The 19,026-nt window shown below is 50.4% G+C and overlaps 1 protein-coding gene across 11 annotated transcripts in view; it reads right to left on the bottom strand.

The window, feature by feature from the left end:
• Positions 1–19,026, bottom strand: part of LOC146782810 (low density lipoprotein receptor adapter protein 1-B-like) — a 105,122-nt gene that overhangs the window by 22,773 nt on the left and 63,323 nt on the right. Inside the window, exon 1 of one of the 11 annotated variants that reach the window (XM_085636873.1) lies at positions 17,518–17,585. The exons of 8 other annotated variants lie outside the window; for them this stretch is intronic. The gene's annotated coding sequence lies outside the window, so the exon portion shown is untranslated. Of the gene's footprint in view, positions 1–17,372; positions 17,394–17,517; positions 17,586–19,026 lie in introns of those variants that run through there. 2 more of the 11 variants (XM_085636883.1, XM_085636882.1) reach the window with 2 other exon arrangements.

Genomic DNA, 19,026 nt, shown 5'->3' with positions numbered 1-19,026 from the left:
TGTGCCAATCCTGGGATGCTGCCTTGGGATGCTGTGAGTCACTCCGGACCTCTCTGATGCTGGAGCCCTATTTATGGGCGCTGTAGCCTGTGGGAACGCCTCACTCTCATTCCAGAACCGTTCTTGTTCTCAAATGTGGGAAGGCACCATTGACATCAAAATCCATGCTGGTGGGATGTTTACGGACTCGTCACGGTGTTCTGACGCCAGAACCCTTATAGTTGCCTTCACTTTAAACACCGGGCGGTAGTGGAACACAGTGTCGCACCTCGCAAGAAGACATATAAAGTATACATACAGGGCTGACTTTAGAGCTGGTGGTGCCTGGTGCGACAATGTTTGTTGGCACCCCCCCAATGACCCCCTTCACCACGGATTCCCTCAACACCACTCTTTAACAGTGCCCAAGTCTACATAACCAGTCTCTCTCTCAAAAGCATATATAGCACTCTCGCTCAGATGCATATATAGCGCCACTCACCAGTGTAGGTGTCAGAGCACTTTGCATCAGACACACATTACACAGACACAATAAATCATACGTGTGTAACTCAGCGTATAGGAAATGTTACATAAGACAGAGGACTCCAAGGGGAAGGATTCACATGTCATCAACACTGGTAGGTGGTATCGTTTAATAGTGCTTGGTCTAGAGAAGCACAAACTCAGATTTTAAAAATAAACGCCATAGTTGGGGGTTCTCTTTAATAATGAGAATAGATTTCTGCTGTCCAAATTAATACTTTTTGCAACATTAATCTTTTCTCAAATCTATACTTTGCAGCCTGCATGCAGTTCGTTGATAAAAGTTGATAGTTCAGTACAATTACAAAGTGCTTAGAATGTAAATAGGTCCGTGGTTTACTGCTTTTAAAAGAGACTTCATTTTGTTACTTGCAATTTATAAATTAAAATCCTAATATAGGATTCAAACTTATATATTGCAAGTAACAAAATGATGTCTCTTTTAAAAGCAGTAAACCACGGACCTATTTACGTTCAATGCACTTTGTAACCTGCTTGGTACTGGTTTTCTGCAACAGGCACATTAACCCTCTGTGCTACTTTATAGACAGTCAAAACCCCAATTAAACAAAACTCCAAATCTTCTTCAGGAAGAACATTAATCACAGGATTTATCCTGACATTTGTTTGTTGGCTGGAAATTACTGAGGGAAACGAACGCAGCAGCAGGTGCTTTAAAATAACACGGCGCCCCCCGGAAGTCAGCACCCGGTGCGGTGGCACCGGTCTCACCGTCTAGAAAATATATAAGGGTAAATTTAGTATTGGTGCCACTCAGGGTAAAGACACATCTTACCACCTAAGATATAATTTACACAAAGTCAAGGAGACTTTTAAGCCTAAGCAATAAACAAAATAAACCCCGGCAATCATTCATAGTACATATGATTTCCGTTTACGATGTTCACAATATTAAAACAAGGAGATCTTTTTAACTGTTTTCACAGGTGCAAATTTACAAGAAAGAATTTAGTTACTCTCGAAGTACATTTATCAACAAACCAAATTTATGTTCATATTGTTACAGAAAAACAGTTTTTTTCAATCCAGTTTGAGGCAAACAATTCTCGATGACGGAAACAATTCTCGATGACAGAAATCAACAGCCGACACATGCCGGACGGAACGTATGGTGTGTCCTCAGGTGGATTTAAACTCCAATATATTTTATGTTGAGATGCCCGGCTTGAGAGTTCAAATTTTGTTATTCAAATATTCTATCAAAAATGTCCTTGATCAATAAAGATAGTGTGATGTGATTATACATATTGTTGAATTCTACTTGTTCGTAATGTCTCCAAATCCAAGTTATGTAGCAGTTATTTATCAGAAGTCTGTATTAAAACACTGCAATCTGCGAAAGGAAGTATTCAGATTCCACTGCACTCGTAAGTCAGTACGGGACCGTGATCCAATGTTGATCTCATTTACTCCGCTAACACAGGACCAGGTTAAGTCCCCGTTTCATGACCATCCGCGGCGTGCGTGAGCAGCCTGTGAACCTCATAAACAGACATCATATGTACTACAAATGAGTTTATTATGTTAATTGCCTTCACTGTTGGTGTACAATCATCAGTTCAGGAACCTTCACTGTTGGTGTACAATCATCAGTTCAGGAACCTTCACTGTTAGTGTACAATCATCAGTTCAGGAACCTTCACTGTTGGTGTACAATCATCGGTTCAGGAACCTTCACTGTTAGTGCACAATCATCAGTTCAGGAACCTTCAATATTAGTGTACAATCATCAGTTCAGGAACCTTCAACGTTAGTGTACAATCATCAGTTCAGGAACCTTCACTGTTGGTGTACAATCATCAGTTCAGAAACCTTCAATATTAGTGTACAATCATCAGTTCAGGAACCTTCAATGTTAGTGTACAATCATCAGTTCAGGAACCTTCACTGTTAGTGTACAATCATCAGTCCAGGAACCTTCAATGTTAGTGTACAATCATCAGTTCAGAAACCTTCACTGTTAGTGTACAATCATCAGTTCAGAAACCTTCAATGTTAGTGTACAATCATCAGTTCAGGAACCTTCCCTGTTAGTGTACAATCATCAGTTCAGGAACCTTCCCTGTTAGTGTACAATCATCAGTTCAGGAACCTTCACTGTTGGTGTACAATCATCAGTTCAGGAACCTTCAATGTTAGTGTACAATCATCAGTTCAGAAACCTTCACTGTTGGTGTACAATCATCAGTTCAGGAACCTTCACTGTTGGTGTACAATCATCAGTTCAGGAACCTTCCCTGTTAGTGTACAATCATCAGTTCAGGAACCTTCACTGTTGGTGTACAATCATCAGTTCAGGAACCTTCACTGTTGGTGTACAATCATCAGTTCAGGAACCTTCAATATTAGTGTACAATCATCAGTTCAGAAACCTTCACTGTTAGTGTACAATCATCAGTTCAGAAACCTTCACTGTTAGTGTACAATCATCAGTTCAGGAACCTTCCCTGTTAGTGTACAATCATCAGTTCAGGAACCTTCCCTGTTAGTGTACAATCATCAGTTCAGGAACCTTCACTGTTGGTGTACAATCATCAGTTCAGGAACCTTCACTGTTGGTGTACAATCATCAGTTCAGGAACCTTCAATATTAGTGTACAATCATCAGTTCAGGAACCTTCAATGTTAGTGTACAATCATCAGTTCAGGAACCTTCACTGTTAGTGTACAATCATCAGTCCAGGAACCTTCAATGTTAGTGTACAATCATCAGTTCAGAAACCTTCACTGTTAGTGTACAATCATCAGTTCAGAAACCTTTACTGTTAGTGTACAATCATCAGTTCAGAAACCTTCACTGTTAGTGTACAATCATCAGTTCAGGAACCTTCACTGTTAGTGTGCAATCATCTGATTCTGGAATCTTTCGTGTTAGGACACTATAACAGTGAAGACACTGGAGCTCAATAGTATACAATCACCTGATTCTAGAAACTTTAGTGTTGGGATACTATGTTCAGTTCCGGAACTTTCAATGTTAGGTCACCTGATGGTTGACGGTCTCGAAACCTTCCCGTATATAAATACTATATACACCATGATGTGTGCAGGGGGAGCAAAGCATTTTGAGAAGGAGTGAGCAACAAGAAGGAAAAGGGGGGAGCTGGAGACTTGGGGTGCTCTGGGGTCAAACTTAAAGGTAGGGGAGGAGACTAGATGTGCCTGGCGGTCTGTTGGTGGGGCTCGATACTGGCACCGACAAGTATGCACATGCTGCACCCACCATGACGCGTGTAATGCTTGCATGAAGGGTCTCCCCCGCCAAACATATGCTGATGGACATCCCTGCTCCCTTGTATGATGTGTGAATACATATATTCACCAGCTGTGGTTAGCTCCACAATTCACGACTTCCACAATCACTCTGAAATCCATACCTCGTACAGCTAATGCAATGCTTATCTTACCTTTAATGAAACTGCTGCAATTAGCAATTATAATTGTAGCGAATAGTGGTTTATGTGAGATTACATACCATACTACTCTTACCACTATGAAGGAGACAAGATTGTAGCATTTTTAGTGGAGTGAATGTGTGTTATTTATTTACATTGGGCTTTTATGTGTTATTTATTGATATACGGATTGTGGGTGTGGTGCAAGTTAGGGTTTGCACGGCTATTGTACAAGTTATGCATAGTGGAACTAACCAGAACTTACTATTTTCAGTTTTTTAAATGGCTATCTATAAATGGGGAAAGGAGTTGGCCTAACGGTTTCGGCGCTCGACCTCGGACCTGGGAACTGGAACTGGGTTCGAGTCTCGGTAATGACACTGAACATCCTGTGATTCTGGGCAAATCACTTAATCTCCCCGTGCCTAACAAAGAATGAATGTGTGTCCTAATGTAACGTAACTGGTGCTATGTAAAGTGAACTGATACCTGATTGGATTCGGGTCAAGTTTGCGCTATATAAAACTCTGCCAAAAATAAACAAGCATTTACAATGCAATGGTCTCGGCAATATTATAGGTAGAGCTATTGGTATTGCTCATTATTTTTTTATCATTTTTGTATCCCTAAATAAATGGCATTGTCATTTCTATTGGCATTAGCTTTTTTTTTGCATATGCGATACCTATTGCATTAGCAGAGAGAGAGTGAGGTAGTGGGATAGAGAGAGAGAGAGAGGTATTGAAATAGAGAGTGAGGTAGTGAGAGAGTGAGGTAGATAGAGAGTGAGGTTGTGAGATAGAGAGAGTGAGGTAGAGAGAGAGTGAGGTAGTGAGAGAGTGAGGTAGTGAAAGAGTGAGGTAGTGAGGGAGAGGGATGTTGTGAGGTAGTGATATATAAGCATAGAGTGATGTTGTGATGTAGTGAGATAGAGAGAGGTAGTGAAAGAGAGTGAAAGTGAGTTAGTGAGATAGAAAGAGTGAGGTAGTGAGATAACAACCAGGGCTTTAAGTGGGCCGGGTCTCACCGGGTCTGAGCACCGGCAGTTTTTTTAAGGGGGCTTCGAAACGGATCTCTATCGGGCTCTGTTTTGTGCCCTCACAGGCGGTCCCTTTTTTCCCCCCTGGACTGCAGTGATAGGTAGCACATCAGTGTGCGCGTGGTGAGCGTTGTAGAGGAAGGGAAATACTTTAAAGAGAGTCATTTCCTCTCTGGATTTCCCTTCTCTTTTTGAAACTGGAGAGCAGCAACATTGTTGTGGTGTCAGCCCTGCTCGTGGGGATGGGTCTGGTTGTCGCGGGATGATTTCAGAATAAAGAGAAACCGCCACGCCCACCCACTCCTGAAGTCAGTGACTGCAATGCCGCCAGTGCCGCGGTTTCAGATGTGTTGTTACTGTGGCAGAGTAGCTGCCAGCAAACAAACACACAGAGCGCGGTGTCCCTGAAGCGGGCACCGCGCTCAGTGTGAAAGTTTAAAACGAGACTCACCGAGGGTGGCATCACAAGAAAACTTAAAGCGCCAAGAGCCCAAAGACGGCGACGCACGGAGTCAGGCAAGGGCAGCACAATCCCAGCAATAGACCCCTATAACAAGGTGCGCGTCCACCGTAGCGTGAAAGTTTAAAACAAGACTCACCGAGGGTGGCATCACAAGAAAACTTAAAGCGCCAAGAGCCCAAAGACGGCGACGCACGGAGTCAGGCAAGGGCAGCACAATCCCAGCAATAGACCCCTATAACAAGGTGCGCGCCCACCGTAGCCAGCATAACTAGGGGGCTGCAGAGATGAGGCTAGAAGCAAGGGGCGTGGCCAAGCACAGAAGGTGCAGGAAGACATGCTAAACCGAGCGGGGGGAGGGGGGGCGCCGCTCGAATGAAACCCAACCGGAGACTAACTGAGGCTAGGGGTGGCAAGTGAGAGAAGAAGGTGGGGGAGGAGTGGGACCCTGAAATGGATGTGGCCCACAGAAGCTCTCTATGTGGGAGTGTATGCAGTTTCTGCGCTTATTTCAGACAGGAGGGAACTGCGAGCAGCGACCTCCGAGCGAAAGGTGGTGGTGGGGGCGGACTCTAGTGTTGTGACGGGCAGGCAAGCAGTGTTCTAGGGGGCGGGAGTGGTTGGGTCCATAGCACTGTATGAAGAGAAAGGTGGGATGGCCCAAAAAAAGCAATCACTAAGTGAAATCGCCTCGGCTGAAACAAGCAGCCAAAGGCAGGACAATTAAGTGTAATGGACAAATAGAAAAGCCTCCGAATGTAAAATGGATGCGTGGCGGTGACATAATTGCAACAAAAACAAGACAAAACACGGGAAGCTTCAAAACTTTTTCAGCTTCGAGGGCGTGTTCCTGCTGTTCTAAAAAGGGCGTGGCTAAAAAGTGGAAAGAACAGCACGGAACACGCCCCCGAATCTGAAAAAGACGGAGCCTATTTGGAGGGACGGCTCTCTCCTCCAATGGCTGGCCTCCGTTTAGGAAGCCAGCCAATGGAGGAGAAGCAAAAAGAGAGGCGGGCTAAATAGCCACTCTAAGAAACATTAAATCTCCGGACTTCCGGTTCTGCCTCCGGCAGACCGGATGGTCCCTCGACCTAAAAAACTGCACTTCAACTGTGTTTTTTTAATGAAGGCCATATATTCAATATAAAGGTGTTTTGTTCAGTAACTTTCTATGGTGTTTTGACCATAAACCACTTCCAACAGTCAGGCACAGGGCCTGGTGCCCATCGGTGGCCGGCCACCCACCACCCCATAACAAATGGATACACACAGCGGGGGGTTGCTGCAGCGCCTGACATTGTGGGTGACAAGCTATGTTAAGTGCTGATGCTACATCATAAGCGAATCCGGGCTACCCGGCCTGGTTCTGTGAGATCCCGTCAGACCCACGCAGGTGAGCAGGGAGTCCAGCTTCCGGGGAGGAGGGAAGGCGCAGAGAATGATGGGTGGGCGGCAGGAGGCCATACTTTTCTTTTTATTTGGGACAGGAAGGCGAGGCCATGTTGTGTATGGCTCCCCCGTTACTCCTTTACCCTGTGCAGTAGGGGCAGGTGATTCTGGGAGCCATACATAACATACAATTATAGATGGGTGAAAAGTGAATTGCGGGATGTTTTTCACTGCGGAGATGAGTGACATCACAGATAACTTTAGCTTTGCTCTCATTGTCTATTAGATGTTACTCCGAACTCTCAGTGAAACATATACCCCGTAACTCCCTGTTGCCAATCAATAATTCTGTATATGTATGTGTGATATGTCATGCTTAAGTGCTCGGAATGCACAAAGTGCAGTGGTATAAAAACACGTCTTTCACAGGAAACAGTGAAATATCAAAACATATTTCGCAGGCGCCTGTCAAATATGGATTCCGCCAGCATAATACAGAACACGTGCACACTACGCAGCCCTTTATCTGGCAGTGACGTCCATGCATTTAAACTAGAAGCAGCAGTTTTTCGAAATCTCCAACTTAGGCTTATTATGTGGCAAAAGCAGTCAGCGATAATTATGTTGTATTCGCAGCAGCCACAGAATCATGTAAACCTAGCGTCCATCAGTATTGTCCATTGTTTAGCAACAATTCACTCGCGAAACGCAAACAAAACCTGAATGTTCTAATTCAAATCAGAGCCCATTGTTAGCTGCACTTTGAAGACGATCACTTGTTGGGTTTAACTACCCAACTATCTGGCCTCTCCCATACGCCGACTTCCTTAAAGAGTGACCTCGCATGAAGGTGTCAAAGGTCAACGTTTGCTCCACCCCTGCGGTGATTGTGCTCTATGCTTCAAACAGAGCTGATTCGTGACTTCCTCCGAGATTTTGCCACGTTGCCTTCACCCCTGCCCTCCCGCCCCCTGGCAAACCTGTTAATTACCCTTTACACATACAAAGCTCATCCCTGGCCAACTAAACGCCTCTTTGTGCTCAGTAACTCACCGCACAGGCCCCCTCCTTGTTATTCGCGCCCCTCCCTGTGCAGGCACATTTGAATGGTTCTTGTGTGTGGAGCTCGCGCCCATGAATGAACTCCCCACTGAAGTAAAACCCTTCCCTTCCTCAAGCTTGAGACGTCCCCCTGGTGAAGAATTGTAGTCTGAAATCACATCCTCATATTGACAGGAGTACAACATTTAAGTGAGTTTTAACACCGATAACACTGGCCTTTGTTATAGCGCCCACCGCCCTCTTGGCGCTTGAATAATGCCTCATTCGCGTCCGCTGCTGGTGTGCCTTGCAGTGATCTCAGAAGGATGAAAGCCGAGGTCGGTTCTGAGGGAGTCGAACCCACAGCACCTCTGCAGTAGGCACTCCGGCCCACCGAGCTACCTTCAAGCTCCACGGGTTGCCTGTATGAGACCAGGGGCCGTGCTTCTGAAAACCAGGGCTGTAAGTCACGACTTCGAGGCGCGTTCCCCGGTCTGAAAGCGATCCGCAGCTTTGAGGAGGCGATTAACAATGTTGGACTCTTGTGTTCAGCTGAATCGGCCCCTCGCTTACCTTTGCTATACACAGCGCACGATCTCTTTTTCACGTCTGTGTGATCACCATGGGCGCCCTGCACTTGTAAATGGGATCTAAATTGAGACACGTCGTCTAGAACGTGAACGTTTGTTCAGCTTTGTGTTTACCTTTACCTACATTCAATGTCATCGGACTAGTTAGTTCACAAACTGCTGGTTAAATCGCTTCTGTCCGTGTCATTCTAGCGCTTCGATGACAGTTGACAGCGCCACGGCGCCTCGCACGGCGGCGGGCCTCGTTTCCGCGTGGGTTTGTTGCGCCCTTGGTTCTCCGGAACACTAAAGCCAGGCGGACACCACCGAGAGAGGGGCCCTTTACACCGTATGTGGGGGTGGGGGCACTGCACACCTCAAGGACAGGCAAGGGCAGTGTGCAGGCCCGGCACGGATCCAGGACAGGCAGGGGCAGTGTGCAGGCCCTGCACGGATCCTGGACAGGCAGGGGCAGTGTGCAGGCCATGCACGGATCCTGGACAGGCAGGGGCAGTGTGCAGGCCCTGCACGGATCCTGGACAGGCAGGGGCAGTGTGCAGGCCCTGCACATATCCTGGACTGGCGGGGGCAGTGTGCAGGCCCTGCACGGATCCAGGACAGACAGGGGCAGTGTGCAGGCCCTGCACGGATCCTGGACAGGCAGGGGGAAGTGTGCAGGCCATGCACGAATCTGTTATGTCGTGGGCCTAGGCCCACATGATGAACAATGACTGGCACAGACACCGTGGCTATCGTTAGCTAACTGGCCACGAGCACGTGCACTCGGGCCCCTTTATTCGCCGGGTCACCTGACTGGTGACGTCCGTGTTGGATGGGTGAGGGGGTGTGTGTGTGGGCCAGCCCTCGGGGGAGTGGCTGGCAGAAAACACTAGACTGTGTCCAGCAGGACACAACATTCCTCCCAAATTTTAATAAAACGAAAAACACCAAACAAAAGTCCAACCTATGTGAAGGAATGAGAAAAACAACTAAAATAATGGAAGTCCCACAGTTCAGAGATGTAGTTCGCAGGACACCGATGGACAGGTGCAGCTGGGAGCACCCGGACGTCTTTGCACATGTCCATACTTTAACCAGGTATATCTGGGGATGAACACGATGCTGCTGAAATCCGGACCTTTCAGCTTCGCTTCAGTTGAGGGATGGTCCACCTACGTGATGTTCATCGGTCCAGCGTACTCTTGCTGTGAGGCAATCGGTATCTTATTGTTCAACATGGGTGCATCAGGAGCGTATAGATGAGTCCACTGTAACACACCAGACGATTGCGTCGCTTGATCCTTTGACGACAGTCTTGGCCTTCTGTGACCTGTTGAGATTCTCGGTTGGATGGCCTGGGTACTTCCTGGAATCCATTGGTGGGGCACAGTACAGACCATCTCTCACGCTCTGGGAGGCCCCTTGGATGAGTTGCCCCGGGACTGCATATGGGCTCTGACTCTGGAGCCACTGCCTCGTCACTCGTGCAAACTTCAGGGGTGGATGTGTCTTGGCCAGAAACATGCTCTCGCTACCAGGATCAGGACATGCGCTGGTTCAACAGATGGTCACTGTATTTTCGGATCGTCGCTGGTTCTGGCAAATGGTGTGGGACTCCAGTTATTGTTCTTGACGCGCCAACGATGGCAGTGATGCACATGACAGATGATGGAGTGGCTGCCATGAGACGACTTGCACCACATCTGGTGATAGCTGGCAGTGAATAGGGATGACTGGCGAATCTATGCAGTCATGATACTCGTCGGACACTTGGTGCAGCTCTTCTGATTTTGCATTTGTGTAAGTAGAACAGGGATGCCCTTTTCTTTAAGCAGCCGGCGACAGGTGGATGACGGTCGCTATGAAGAATGATGTCACCCCACCCCAGTGGCTGTCGTATCTTAGAAGGTGCACTCAGGTGATCGTGCGAGTATTTGTTCTAGTCCCCTTTTGTTGATTCCCACTGTTCCCTTGTTGTCGTCCGTTTTCCTGGAATAGGACTTTCACTGTCCTATATCTCGCCACTCCTTATCTTCTCTAGAATGTGTCAACAGACCACGTAATGCAGGTCGCTTCTTGCTGCAGTGGCATCTTGCTGCAATGACATCGTGTTGCAGTGGCATCGTGCTGCAAATGGCATCGTGTTGCAGTGGCATCTTGCTGCAATGGCATTGTGTTGCAGTGGCATCTTGCTGCAATGACATCGTGTTGCAGTGGCATCGTGTTGCAGTAGCGTCATGCTGCAATGGCATCGTGTTGCAGTAGCATCATGCTGCAAAGGCATCGTGTTGCAGTAGCATCATGCTGCAAAGGCATCGTGTTGCAGTAGCATCGTGCTGCACTGGCATCGTGTTGCAGTGCAAGTCGCTTCTACACCTGTGCTTCTCAGGTGCGTCAGCCATTTCAGGAACGGCAGTGGAGGTAGGTGAGTTTTGATGGATCCGTTGTGTAAGACCTTCCATACCCTTCCTCTCCTTGACAGAGTATTCCAGCTGTAATTTCGGATCGCTTGGGAGGTATGTATCTCCCTTCTCTTGCGTCAGTAGTGGTGACGTGCCACTCGGAGTGCTGGACTCTCCTCCTGCCTGCACCGGACTGTTGCACACCAGTGTCTTAAGGCAGTATTGGGGGCACTCCCTGAATAATCTCTGGCTCACTGCTGGGCGACGTTGGTGCAGGTGGGGTGATTACGATCTCTCTTCCTCCTGCTTTCGGGCCACACAGGGCCCCTCTCCCTTCTGGGAATTTCCTTGGTGCTTTACAGATGGCGGGTAATCGCCCTTCCGTCTCCTCTTTTCCTTGCCTCTGCTCTGGCAGCAGTGGCGCTGTATACTTGCTTTTCTTGCTGCGGTGGTCACTTGCCACAAATAGTGTATATACTTGTCTATCACTTTTTCTGAGAAATATCAGCCAGGTTCTCTTTACTGCGATGGGACTATTCACCGCAAGTTGGCGTGCAAAATGCTCGCATTTCTCAGTCACTGTTGTGTGGCTTCTTCTCTCGGTTCACTACACTTTCAGCTTTCCAGGGTAGGTAATTCTCTGACTGAAGACATTGGTAGTGGCATCAGGGTGGCTCCGTGTGCATGGCAGCAGGGTGTCTCTCTCTCCTGGTCGGGGGTCTCTCTCTCTCCACCGGCCTGGGGGTCTCTTCTCTCTCCACCGGCCTGGGGGTCTCTTCTCTCTCCACCAGCCTGGGGGGGTCTCTCACTCACTCCACTGGCCTGGGGGGTCTCTCACTCTCTCCACCAGCCTGGGGGATCTCTTCTTCTCCCTCCACCAGCCTGGGGGGTCTCTCACTCTCTCCACCGGCCTGGGGGGTCTCGTCTTCTCTCCACCGGCCTGGGGGTCTCTTCTTCTCTCCACCGGCCTGGGGGGGTCTCTCACTCTCTCCACCGGCCTGGGGGGTCTCTCACTCTGCATCAGTCTCTTATTGTCAACCTGACATGCAGTCCATGGGGCAGGTGGCACCATTCTGATCCATCTATTGCTGTGATGTCTTGACCATTGCTTAGTTCCTCCCACTCTGTCCTCTCCTTATGTTTGGCTGGGGTGACCAGTACAGTGGGCGTGGGCGCTTTTCGTTTTAGGTGCAGTGTTGTGTTACGTCATGCACTCACTGTGTGGCTGCGTACGTGCTTGGCGCTGTGTGTCTGTGCTCCTGGCGCCTAACTGCGCCTTATCTCTTCATCCTTAGAGCTGTGTAGTTTCTTGGCACCACTTTGGCATGGCGGCTTTCCTGCACAATCACTTTATGCCCTTGTCAGACTTCACTGTGTTCCTGTTCAGCGTTGCCTTTTTCTTTCTGCTAGTGCAATATTGTCCCTCACTTGTGTTGTGCTGCAACAACCAGTTCGGTGCTGCTGCTGGCACTGGTTGTGTTCTTTAGCGTATTATTATTATTATTTATTTATTCTTTTTAACACATGGATAACATTCTTCTCTGGCACTTAGTGCATGCTGCAGAAATTGGATCCTTTTTCTGGTCTGCTTGTCGATATTATTCTTTTCCTTGGCCGCAATAGCGCAAAACGGCCACTAGATGGCGCTGCAGGGCAAACTCTGGCCGTCTGCGGTCGTTTTCCTTCGTTCTGGAACCACGCTCGGTTCCTTTATGCTGCCGTTTGTCCTGTACTCCCCGGGCTTCGATGGGGCAGAGGAATGGAGGGCAGGCACCTCGTGGAGGGTGCTACCTTCTTCTTTCCAGCCCCGATGCCCACCGAGCTGCAGATACACCTGGACGTTCCTGGGCCTCAGTGCACGGCACCAGCGGTCCTCGTGGCGCCACGGCCACTCTCTACTGCGGTAAGATTTCGCTCCGTTTAATTTCTTTTCTGCACAGATCTGAATGGGCATTTAAGCTAATGTTACTCCACACCCGGCAGCCCTCGTGTGCTTCGGCACTTTTCATTGACGGCCGCCTGGACAGAGTTTGCACTTGCGATGCTCTGATCGTCCGCTGGCGGGACACGGTCTCTTCCTTACTCCACCCCATCGCTGCAGCCTCGCAGTTCACACGCTGCGCGGGGGGGGGCGTAAGTTTAGCGCAGCTGCCGGTATGGGGCAGTGTCAGTCTCCTTCGAGGGGTGACATAGCGGGCTACCGCTTTACTTCCTACTCTCCCCTCATTACGCTCTCTTCAATGCCCCCGATGTCCCGCAGCCAGGGCTCACCTTACACCCGCGGGAATTGTAGGCGGATCAACAGCGGGATGGGCCCCTGCTCCGCTCGATTGCGTTGTGGCCAGCCTTCATCCCTGCAGTCCTCGCTGGACACAGCTGTGCACCGGCGTTTCTCCGGTCAGCAACGGGCCGCTTCCGTTTACTGTGCGGAGCTCCATGACAGCCCGGCACTATCGCCATCCCGGGCTCACCTTGGCCCGATCGCTGGACAGGCTCACTTCTTCCTCAGGGCAAGTCTCAGCAGTCCGGCCTCGCCCGTGTTCCGTCTGCGTTCATGGGGCTTTACCTCACGCCAGCGGTAGGAACTGCAGGATCGTCATGCGCGGGGCGGGCTTCCGCCACCTCAGCTTCACCGTGGGGCCCTTCACACGCCCCTCGGATACGTCGACGATATGATCACCTGCTTCAGGGTCTGCCCTCTGTAAGGGCGATGCACAGTCCCCCTTCTCTTGCGGGAACACGGCGGCTGCACACGCGGGATAGACCCGCTCGTCGCCAAATGTTATGTCGTGGGCCTAGGCCCACATGATGAACAATGACTGGCACAGACACCGTGGCTATCGTTAGCTAACTGGCCACGAGCACGTGCACTCGGGCCCCTTTATTCGCCGGGTCACCTGACTGGTGACGTCCGTGTTGGATGGGTGAGGGGGTGTGTGTGTGGGCCAGCCCTCGGGGGAGTGGCTGGCAGAAAACACTAGACTGTGTCCAGCAGGACACAACAGAATCCAGGACAGGCAGGGGCAGTGTGCAGGCCCTGCACATATCCTGGACAGGCAGGGGCAGTGTGCAGGCCCTGCACGGATCCAGGACAGACAGGGGCAGTGTGCAAGTCATGAACGGATCCAGGACAGGCAGGGGCAGTGTGCAGGCCCTGCACGGATCCTGGACAGGCAGGGGCAGTGTGCAGGCCCTGCACGGATCCTGGACAGCCAGGGGCAGTGTGCAGGCCCTGCACGGATCCAGGACAGGCAGGGGCAGTGTGCAGGTCATGCACGGATCCAGGACTGGCAGGGGCAGTGTGCAGGTCATGCACGGATCCAGGACTGGCAGGGGCAGTGTGCAGGCCCTGCACGGATCCTGGACAGGCAGGGGCAGTGTGCAGGCCCTGGTCGGATCCAGGACAGGCAGGGGCAGTGTGCATCCATGAGAGACGAGGACAGTGGTGCACACCGTAGTGTGAAGAAGGACAGGGTTCCTGAACGTTCTAGGTGCTGGAGGCCACGTTCATAGAGAAGCTGCTGGCCCCGCCCTCTTCTCACCCGCAGGAGGCAAGCGCCACCCCCCCTCACTAGAGCCGCACTTCACGCAATGTATCACGTCACTAATCCCCTCTGCCCTCCCACCGGACACCTCCCCATCATCCCACCACGCGACACAGCCACTCCAGGGAACCGCACACAATGTAACAATGTATTCCTGCACCAACTCCTGCCTTCCCTCCCCTCCCACACTAGACAATACCACGCACCTGCTCACCGACCACCCTCTTCAGCTACGTCTCACATAAAGCATTTTCCACCACCCAGCCTCACAAACCCGCCTATTGGACCCCACACACAACTTTCCCGGTTTGTCTTTCGTTGTCTCTCTCCCAAACCACTTCGTTTGCACCTCTCCCTCTTCACCCATCAGCACCCTCCTCCCATCTCTATCTGCACCCCCCCCCCCTCCCCCCTTTGAAGCTGCCTTGCACTGCCCTTTCTAGCCTGAACGCCAGGCGTCGCACGAGCCCCTTCAACGCATGGAGACAGTTTTATTTTTAAAGTCCCATTATTTTCAACCATGAATGCGCACTTAGAAGTAACCGCTAGGGGGCGGCACCGACACCTCCAATGAAGGTTTTGATTGTGTACGGTCGCGAGGGAGGTGTTTGGCATCGAAAAGTTTAATTCTGGGATTTTGTGTTTAATAACGATTTGAGCGAGTGTAGTTTTGTATGGCTTAACAATTTTGCTTTTCTTGCCGTGTGTAGTATTTTTGGGAAAACCACTTTAACAATCTAACAACTTTTGTTTTTTACTCTGCACGTCCCCGCTTCCTCCTTAACAATCAACACCAAAGAAGTAGTTTACGTGGTAAATGGGGTTCAAAGTGGGGAGATTTGCATATCAAAAGAAAGTCCAGGCTTGTGTGAAACCATACAATGCGAATGGACTTAACAGGATACAAAGCGAGGCGGGATAGCCCATCGTGTCAACGCGCCCGCTGCTGTGTGCAACATTCAGCTTAGACGACACATTCTCACTGGGCCGGCTTTCACCTTCATCCTTCCGAGTTTGAAATGGGCACTGTGAATTCCGGGTGATATGCACCCACAGATGACCCTGGGGTTATATGCACCCACAGATGACCCGGAGGTGATATGCACCCACAGATGACCCGGAGGTGATATGCACCCACAGATGACCCAGAGGTGATATGCACCCACAGATGACCCAGGGGTGATATGCACCCACAGATGACCAGGAGGTGATATGCACCCACAGATGACCCTGAGGTGATATGCACCCACAGATGACCCAGGGGTGATATGCACCCACAGATGACCTAGAGGTGATATGCACCCACACATGACCCAGGGGTGATATGCACCAGATGACCCAGGGGTGATATGCACCCACAGATGACCCAGGGGTGATATGCACCCACAGATGACCCAGGGGTGATATGCACGCACAGATGACCCAGGGGTGATATGCACGCACAGATGACCCAGGGGTGATATGCACCCACAGATGACCCAGGGGTGATATGCACCCACAGATGACCCAGGGGTGATATGCACCCACAGATGACCCGGAGGTGATATGCACCCACAGATGACCCAGGGGTGATATGCACCCACAGATGACCCAGGGGTGATATGCACCCACAGATGACCCGGAGGTGATATGCACCCACAGATGACCCAGGGGTGATATGCACCCACAGATGACCCAGGGGTGATATGCACGCACAGATGACCGAGGGGTGATATGCACCCACACATGACCCAGGGGTGATATGCACCCACAGATGACCCAGGGGTGATATGCACCCACAGATGACCCGGAGGTGATATGCACCCACAGATGACCCAGAGGTGATATGCACGCACAGATGACCGAGGGGTGATATGCACCCACACATGACCCAGGGGTGATATGCACCCACAGATGACCCAGGGGTGATATGCACCCACAGATGACCCGGAGGTGATATGCACCCACAGATGACCCAGGGGTGATATGCACCCACAGATGACCCAGGGGTGATATGCACCCACAGATGACCCGGAGGTGATATGCACCCACACATGACCCAGGGGTGATATGCACCCACAGATGACCCAGGGGTGATATGCACCCACAGATGACCCGGAGGTGATATGCACCCACAGATGACCCAGGGGTGATATGCACCCACAGATGACCCAGGGGTGATATGCACGCACAGATGACCGAGGGGTGATATGCACCCACACATGACCCAGGGGTGATATGCACCCACAGATGACCCAGGGGTGATATGCACCCACAGATGACCCGGAGGTGATATGCACCCACAGATGACCCAGGGGTGATATGCACCCACAGATGACCTAGTGCTGTACAGTCGTCCCTTGAGAAAGAGTTAAACCCATCTAGGCTGCACTCCGCATTCAAACCAACACCCTTCAAAAGAGGCATTTTAATTTAAAATAAACACAAGCTTTACTGCACCACCGTCCCCTACTGGTACAAACATACATACATAAAAAACAATAACTTTGTACAAAATCATGCAATTGATAACACATTAAAAACACGGATTAGTGTTTTTTACACAGGTACTTTTAGCCCAGAAGTCGGTCTACGCGGTACTTTCCGATGGCATAATGCACCTGTCACTTTACACCCAGCACGCCCTTCACAGCCCACAGCAGGACGGCACACTGCTGGGGACACGAGGGGAAAGCAAGCGTTAGCGGCAGCATTGTTCATTCATTGCTTGGCCTCTGTGCTGGAAGCTTGCACAGTGGGCGTGTTCGCTGGGAACAGGTGGAGGGCGGGGTCTGTCTGAGGAACGACCACGGGGGTTCACACTGAGGAAATGTTTATTTTCCTTTATATGGTGCGCATGTAGTAAGAGTTGACGTCAGAGCGCTTTAATAAAAGGCAAAGTAAACACTGTAAACTATGTGCATTTACAGTCGAAACAATCGAATCAGGACGCCTCGTCAGGGGTAATAAGCGAAATATATAAATAAATAACTTGCCGTGCACTCACTCGTGTGTTCGTCACAGAAGAGCGCTGTAGAAGATGAACGAAGGTTGTGAGTGGAGTGTTTGGTGACCCACAGGAACGAGGGGGCCGCACGGCCGGGAGAGGCGCGAAATTTAAAAAAAAAACAAGGATATGCGAGACCTCTTACCTTGGCCGTGAGAGTCGGGAGGGCGGGTGGCCTTGGAGGGTGGCGGGCACTGACTGGGCCTTATCTGCACACACAAGCCCTTCTCCTTTGTAGAGGCCCGCCCCCTTGCACTCGCACCAGTGAATTCTGGGCAGGCCCGGCGCCGCGGGGTGCTGTGAACCGCTGATAGGAGTTTGCCCCCCACCTCACCTCTCCGCCCACCCCCTCTTTGAGAGGAGTATGCAAAAGCCCAGGAGGGGTCTGTGCCCTGAAGCAGGGGAGGGCAGGAGATCTCAAAACCGGCCCTACTCTTTCAGGATGGCCTCGTCAGATCCACAATTCATACCCCCTCCACCCCCCTCCAAAAGCACCTAGTGGCTGTGGCCTCCTCCCCCACCTCCATCTTTATGGATCTACGCGATTTTAAATAGTGCTGCGCATACTGCCCATAGGCGTCAAAGCGCTTTACAATATAAAGTAATGCATCACGTTAAATATGTGCACGAGATTGCACCAGTTACTTAAAGTAGTGGCAGGTTGATAACAAGAACAACATTACACAATGTTACACAAGTTGCATACACGTACAGAGAGTTACACAAACTTTGCAAACTATAGAAAGCAAGATGAGCAAAATAAACCAGGTTCCCTTTGCCGATCCAAAAATATCATCTTGGCGCTTAGAAGCGGCAGCCGTGAAGTTAGAATAAAAAAAAATAGCGTACTATAGGTGGTCTGTAGACTAAGCACATTATTCTACATGTGACGTCAATAATTTAATGTCCCACTCCAGATGTGACCCAAAGGACTGGACACTGTGCTCCAGAGGGGCGCACATTCATGCACAACAAACCCTTCGGTACCATGAGTCACGGGTAGTGTTTCGGGAGGCCTTTCATAGTACTGGTGTTATCACTTCCACTGAACATCACAATACATTCACCACAATGACACCCAGCGCCCCCTACCGGCCGTCACTCTAGGCGAAAATGCGTCACCTATTGCACACTATGGAGCAGTTAGTGTGGACTGGGGGTGGTGCACAATGACACCCTCCAGAACCGGGCTCAGCACTCCAGATGCCATAACCGGGCTCAGCACTCCAGGTGCCAGAACCGGGCTCTGCACTCCAGGTGCCAGACGTCCAGAACCGGGCTCTGCACTCCAGGTGCCAGACATCCATATCCGGGCTCAGTACTCCAGGTGCCAGACGTCCAGAACCGGGCTCTGCACTCCAGATGCCAGACATCCATATCCGGGCTCAGTACTCCAGATGCCAGACCTCCATAACTTGTCTCAGCGCTCCAGATGCCAGAACCGGGCTCGGCGCTCCAGATGCCAGAACCGGGCTCGGCGCTCCAGATGCCAGACCTCCAGAACCGGGCTCAGCACTCCAGATGCCAGAACCGGGCTCAGCACTCCAGATACCAGCCCTTAAGTACCAGGCTCAGCGCTCCAGATGCCAGACCTCCAGAACCGGGTTCAGCACTCCAGATGATAGAACCGGGCTCAGCACTCCCGATGCCAAAC

Source organism: Triturus cristatus, chromosome 12 (assembly GCF_964204655.1).
Source record: "Triturus cristatus chromosome 12, aTriCri1.1, whole genome shotgun sequence".
NCBI classification, from domain to species: Eukaryota; Metazoa; Chordata; class Amphibia; order Caudata; family Salamandridae; genus Triturus; species Triturus cristatus.
The sequence above is the reverse complement of the archived record's forward strand: the minus strand, read 5'-3'. Positions and strand labels throughout refer to the sequence as shown.